The sequence below is a fragment of the Saccostrea cucullata genome, unplaced genomic scaffold (assembly GCF_032062105.1).
Source record: "Saccostrea cucullata isolate Sc308-1 unplaced genomic scaffold, CSIRO_AGI_Scuc_v1 ctg338, whole genome shotgun sequence".
Classification (NCBI taxonomy): domain Eukaryota; kingdom Metazoa; phylum Mollusca; class Bivalvia; order Ostreida; family Ostreidae; genus Saccostrea; species Saccostrea cuccullata.
Genome location: NW_026928340.1, coordinates 311,935 through 317,934, shown reverse-complemented (window position 1 = coordinate 317,934; position 6,000 = coordinate 311,935). Strand labels below are relative to the sequence as shown.

Genomic DNA, 6,000 nt, shown 5'->3' with positions numbered 1-6,000 from the left:
CTGATTTAGCCAAGGTAGAATATTTTGTATGCTTTCTTATTCCCCCTGCGAAAATCGAGCGATCCGTTTCCGATAACTCGCGTGCACAAAATCGGTAAGAAAAAAAAGATTAAAAACTATGGAAAAGAAACCTAAGAATAATAGTAAGGTCTTCTGCTGAAGAGGGAAGACCTTAAATAGTGGAAAAGAAACCTAAGAATTACACGATGGTCTTCCTCTGAAGACGAAATACCTTAATAAATAGAATAAATAGGTAGGCAGGAGAAGAATGAAAGCAAGATACATATTCTTTTGGTGTTAATTTCCCTCCATATAAGCCATCCTGAATAATTCAGTTTGACTCCTTGTACACTGTATTTCAACTCGATATTTTATTGGCTACGTTAAATACTTACTTTCAATATGTCTTAACGTTTGTCATTATGCACCGAAGCTATAGATCGGGGAATTATATAATATTTTGATGTCTGTTTGTTTGTCTGCAGACTTTTACATTCGCCATAACTTTTGAACTATGAAAGACAGAGACTTCATGTTTGGTATGCATACTTTACTAACTAAGCTTCGTCAAATGACACCTAGATCTATGACCCTTGAGACATGGACTGTGACCTTTATGCTAAAGAAACTTTTTGTCTGCAAAATTTACCCTTCGCCATAATGTTTGAACCAAGAAAGGTAGAAACGCCTTATTTTTAAGGATACTAAACTAATTAAGCTCTCCCAAATGACCATGTGAAATTGACTGTGACCTTTATGTTAAAAGTACCTTTTTTGTCAGTAAACTTTAACCTTCGCCATAACTTTTGCACTATGAAAGATAGAGACTTCATATTTAATATGCATACTCTACTAATTAGGCTCTTTCAAAGGCATTTTTAACCTTCACCGTAACATTTGAACCTTAAAAGATAGCGACTTCTTATTTTATATGTATACTCCACTATTTGAGTTCAAACGACAGCAAGGTCAATGATCCTGTTACTTTGACCATTAACATGTACATGTATATGCTAAAAATATCTTTTTCGTACCTTCACTATGACATTTGGACCATAAGAGTTAGAGACTTTATATCTGGTATGCATACTCCACTGCACAATTTCTTTTCAAATGACAAAAAAGACATTGACCATTTGACTTTGAGTAAATGTATATGCTAAAACACCTTTTTTTGAATGTTGTTGCCGCCGGGCACATTGCGTTTCACAAACACATCTTGTTTTCAACTGAAATCAATTAAATCTCCTCTACTTTATAAAAATAATCGCTCTACTGCTCTCTGTTCCCAATAAAAGAGGAACCAGAGGATTATTTTTAATTGTACATGTATTACAGACATGCATGGCCCTTTTCTAATTGGTGTTTATATTGATAGGCTTTTGAATATCAATTCTGACATATGATAATCATTTAGAAAAAATGGTTATTGTTACGCGTATTTCACAAATTATTTTGAACGCTGGTTTTTATTGGTGGATATGTTGCAAATTTAAACTCAGTGCTTGACAACCACTTCCTCGCTCTCACCATCACAGCATTTCAAGACTTAAAGGGGCCGACTATAGTTCCCATTGCGCAATATTTCGCGCATCATCATGGTAGTAGAATGAAGCGTATTTACTGCTTTAATGCAACTTTTTTCGCTTAATAATTACAATTAAACAAAATTAAGAAATTATAGGTATAAAAATGTAATTACAATTTGATATAACTGATTTTTAACCAATTTTGCAATTGATAATTAGGTTGACGTCGTTGCGTTTTGACGTTATGATAAGCTGTAGCTCTTAAGGAAAGGGGTAATACAAATATTATTAAAGAAAAAGTAATTAAGGAGGAATGCCACACCAAATTTTTATTTTATAGATCTGTGAGTCAACCTTTTTAAACAATGGTTTCGGCATTGAAAGGCCGACATTAGCTCTCAATTATTTTATATAGAATTTTTTGTATTTTTTCAAAGAAAAATGAAAAAAAAAATATTTCCATCAAAATAAGCTGCTTTTTTGTAAAATTTTTGCTGTAAATTAATGCATCACATTAATATCTAATAAAATATGTGTAGGAAAGCCGTATAGTAATTATATTTTTTTTTTTTAAATATTTATGAAAATAAAACACATAATTTGCGAATACTTTTTAAATTTGTGGTTAAAATTTTCTTAAAACCAGTCACAATTGGGGAAAACATGTTCGTTAATTATATTTTTTAAAGAAATTGAAACGAAATGGCCAAAATTTAGAGAAATTATTTTTTTTTAATTTTGGCTGATCCCAATCAAAATTAAACCGATCCCAACATAATTGTATATTTATTGGAAATATATACATTTCCCCAAGAACACTAGTATGATTAAGTTTAATAAGGATTAAAACATTTATGAACTTGACAATAAAATAGATTTCTTCATTGTAAATACAGTAAATTAGCATTTTATTAATCTTGTATTAATTTTGATCGGGATCAGTTTAATTTTGATCGGGTTAGGTCCAAATATTTAAAAAAATAATTTCTCTAAAATTTCTCAATTTCGATTCAATCTCTTTTAAGAATATGTTTGACAAACATGTTGTCTTCAGATGTGAGTAGTTTTATGGTGATTTTAACCATAGGTTTAAAAAATATTCACAAATAATGTGTTTTATTTTCATAAATATTTTTTTATAAAAAAAAATTAAAAAGTCTAACAATCCTTTCTTTACATATTTTATTAGATATTAATATGATACATTCATTTACAGCAAACTTTTAACTCGAAAACATCTTAGTTGAATTTATTTAATTTTTTTCATTTTCTTTGAAAAAATACAAAAAAATTCATCTAAAATAATTTAGAGCTAATATCGACCTTTCAATTCTAAAACCCTTGTTTTAAAAGGATGACTCAAAGATCTTTAAAATAAAAAGTTGGTGTGGCATTCCACCTTAACATACGCTCTTGAAATTTAAAACATAGAAATTTGAGAATATCTTCAATATTTTTATTATGTTTTCATGTGAATCCATTGTGTACGTCAGATTTAGTAATACTCTATAAAATAGTAAAATTTGCTAATTCTTTGCATGATGAGAAGCCCCCTCTAGAAACAAGACGGTAGAATTTTGCGCTTCTTACATGTATTGTATAATGTAGTTTTACTCATCAAATATTATAATTTGAATAAATGTCTTTTGTAGTATTTGTATAATTTGCTTTAAAGTGCTAAAAATTGGCATTTTCTTATGTTATAATCCTATAGTAATTGTACCTGTATTTTGAGACGGTCCCTTAAAAATACCTAGACGGTAGATTTCCCCCAAACTTTGCATGAACACTGAATTTAATATAAGTTATATATGGTATAAAAATGAAGAGTTTCGCTGTTGTAGTTTTCACACAATAAAACTATAGTCGGCACCCTTAAATCTGTTCTAGAATCCTAACATAACTTCTCGCTTTAAATTTGTTTTCTTTGAGCTTGCCTGTAGAGTAAATTCACAATGCATCTAACACCCTTGTACTTCACAACAAATTTTAGCGATATCGCTACCGATGGAAAATTATCAAAATGGAACTTACATATTAGATTAAGTATGCGACCGTGTTTCAAAAATCGAATTTGGTTTGGAAACATTATATTTGAATTAAAAAAACTCAAATGTTAAAATTGTTTCGATATTTAAAGTATGAATATTTGAACTAAAATTCTAAATTTCTAAGAATCTGAAACGTTTCCAAGCTTATGTTTGGATGTTGAAGTGAATTTATGATAATCAAAAGACCAAAAAATAATCATGAACTTTATATTGTAAGCATAAGGCGTCAACTTTCTGAACAAACGTTAGATTAAAAATTAAAAAAAAATGAATGCAAAATCATTTTTCTTAATTTGAATTTTTAATATTTAAAGCAAAAAAAAAAAAAATAGATAAAATCCTGTCTGGAAATTTGATAATTACAATTTTTGAATTAAATATAAAATCTCAATATACCAAATCAGTTTTAGATATTAAGAAATTTGAACTAATTATTTATTTTTCAAAACTCTAAATCAATTTAGAAATTAAAGTTGTTAAGTGTTACACGGACCGGTATGTTATCACAATATAGTTTTGAGAAACAATTGTATTGTATTCATTGAGAAAACGATATTTTTGATGACTCAGAATTCACCAAGGACAGGACATTTTTATGCATATTGTCCCCGTCCGGTGTAACAGGACTGTCCCTCTGTCTGTCTAACAGTCTTTTCGACTTGGTTTTCCGCATTTACTGTTCAAAGCTCGCAGTTATTGAGCTGACTTTGGTACGTCAGTGAATCTTGATAAGGTACAGATCAACTTTGCATTTCATACCGCTTCATTGATTTTGAAGGAATTATGGCAATTTTAATTGTTATTTAATCGGGATCGTACTGCACTAAATCTAATGTTTCAAACAAGATTTTCATATTGACAATTATTGATTTGAAACTTGCTGACTAATTATTAAATTGATATAAGTCCTACGTATCGGGTTTAACGATAGAATGCGATCTTTGTTTAGACAATTTTATGATACTTTAACAAATTCTGTATTATAAAATGTCATTGTGTACCTCTGTTGTTGTTCATAAACAGGTAACAAATTCTTAGTATGTAATAAAACATACACAGATTATTTAACTTCGGTTGCTACATGTAGCTATTAACTTTAAATTTCTCACAATGAAAAAATAATTGTTACAAATTTATTCAGCGTAAAAAGTATTAGAATAAGAATCCCTGATACATTTGCATTGTCAATAATGTAGAGTTTCGAATATTTTTTTTTCACATAATGAATAGTGACAAACAACGCTTGCAGAAACTTTCAGTTTCTCTTCAGTTGACAAAATAAAGAACTGCAAATAAGTTAAATTCATAAAGTGGACATTACTACCACAAATATCTAAATTAAATACATGTATTGATTGTGGCACGAATTGATAGCATTAAACTGGGTTAAAACCAATATTTTATGAAAAAGAGAGTTTGCTACATGTACATGCAGCGTGTTTCTGTTGAATTGTGCAAACGATAAAACTGAATCAAAGTTGAGGACATGTACTTTACTGAAGTGGCTGTATCCATTAATCTATAAGTAAATTAGGCTATGGAAACTTTAGTGGAAAAAATTAATAATAGTACTAGTGACTGTGATGAATTTTGATAATTAATGTTTAACACGTCAAATATTTGTGGATCTGAAAAGTTTTATGAATTAAATTTATATTTGTTTCGTTTTAGTTTTGACATCATTTAAGTTGCCCTCTTATTTTCACTGGCATCCATGGGATATATATGACAAGGCTAACCATTGGACACGAAATTTAATAGACTCATGGGTAAGATGTCATGATTTAATTTGCAGCAATGACAAATGAATTATGGAGAAATGACTATTTGTCTTGTGTAATTTATATATGCAACGTCTTTCAGATATTATTCGAGTTTAGAACTTCCTATATACTTTACACTGAAGAGTTTTGTTCTGAAGCATTTTATGCGACTATCTGTGTAAAACAACTTTATCACTGATCTCAACTTTTTAAAGTTCAAATCTATATACATGTATAGAGTTGTGAATCAAATTTCGAAACTGCATTTTCTTTTTCTATCCCAGCCAAGGCATACTTTTTAATATTTTCATTGCTACATTGTATACTTTCTTTGCGAGAAACAAAATACCCCTGGGTTGATATCATTTAGGGTATGAATGCAATTACCATCTTGTAGTTGACATTAGTTGAAACATAAGTGCATCCCGTACTTATTAACCTCATCGAAACGTAGATAACACTTGTGAGCGGTTTTAAATTTCTATTAGTTGCTGATGTCCATTAAAATATGGAGTCATTAACTTGTATACCGGTATTTCTTATAAATGAGCGATCCAAAATCAAAAAGGAAACTAAATTACATATCAAGAATAAAAAAAAATGATGAAAAAATTGTATTCATTTTGAGAAACTGAAACATTTCTTTGCCCGTTAATG

At 29.3% G+C, this 6,000-nt stretch overlaps 1 protein-coding gene across 1 annotated transcript in view; it reads left to right on the top strand.

The window, feature by feature from the left end:
- Positions 1-5,255: 5,255 nt before the first annotated feature.
- The window catches only part of LOC134277254 (uncharacterized), a 29,587-nt gene continuing 28,842 nt past the window's right edge, over positions 5,256-6,000 (top strand). Inside the window, exon 1 of the mRNA XM_062759572.1 lies at positions 5,256-5,349. The gene's annotated coding sequence lies outside the window, so the exon portion shown is untranslated. The remainder of the gene's footprint in view (positions 5,350-6,000) is intronic.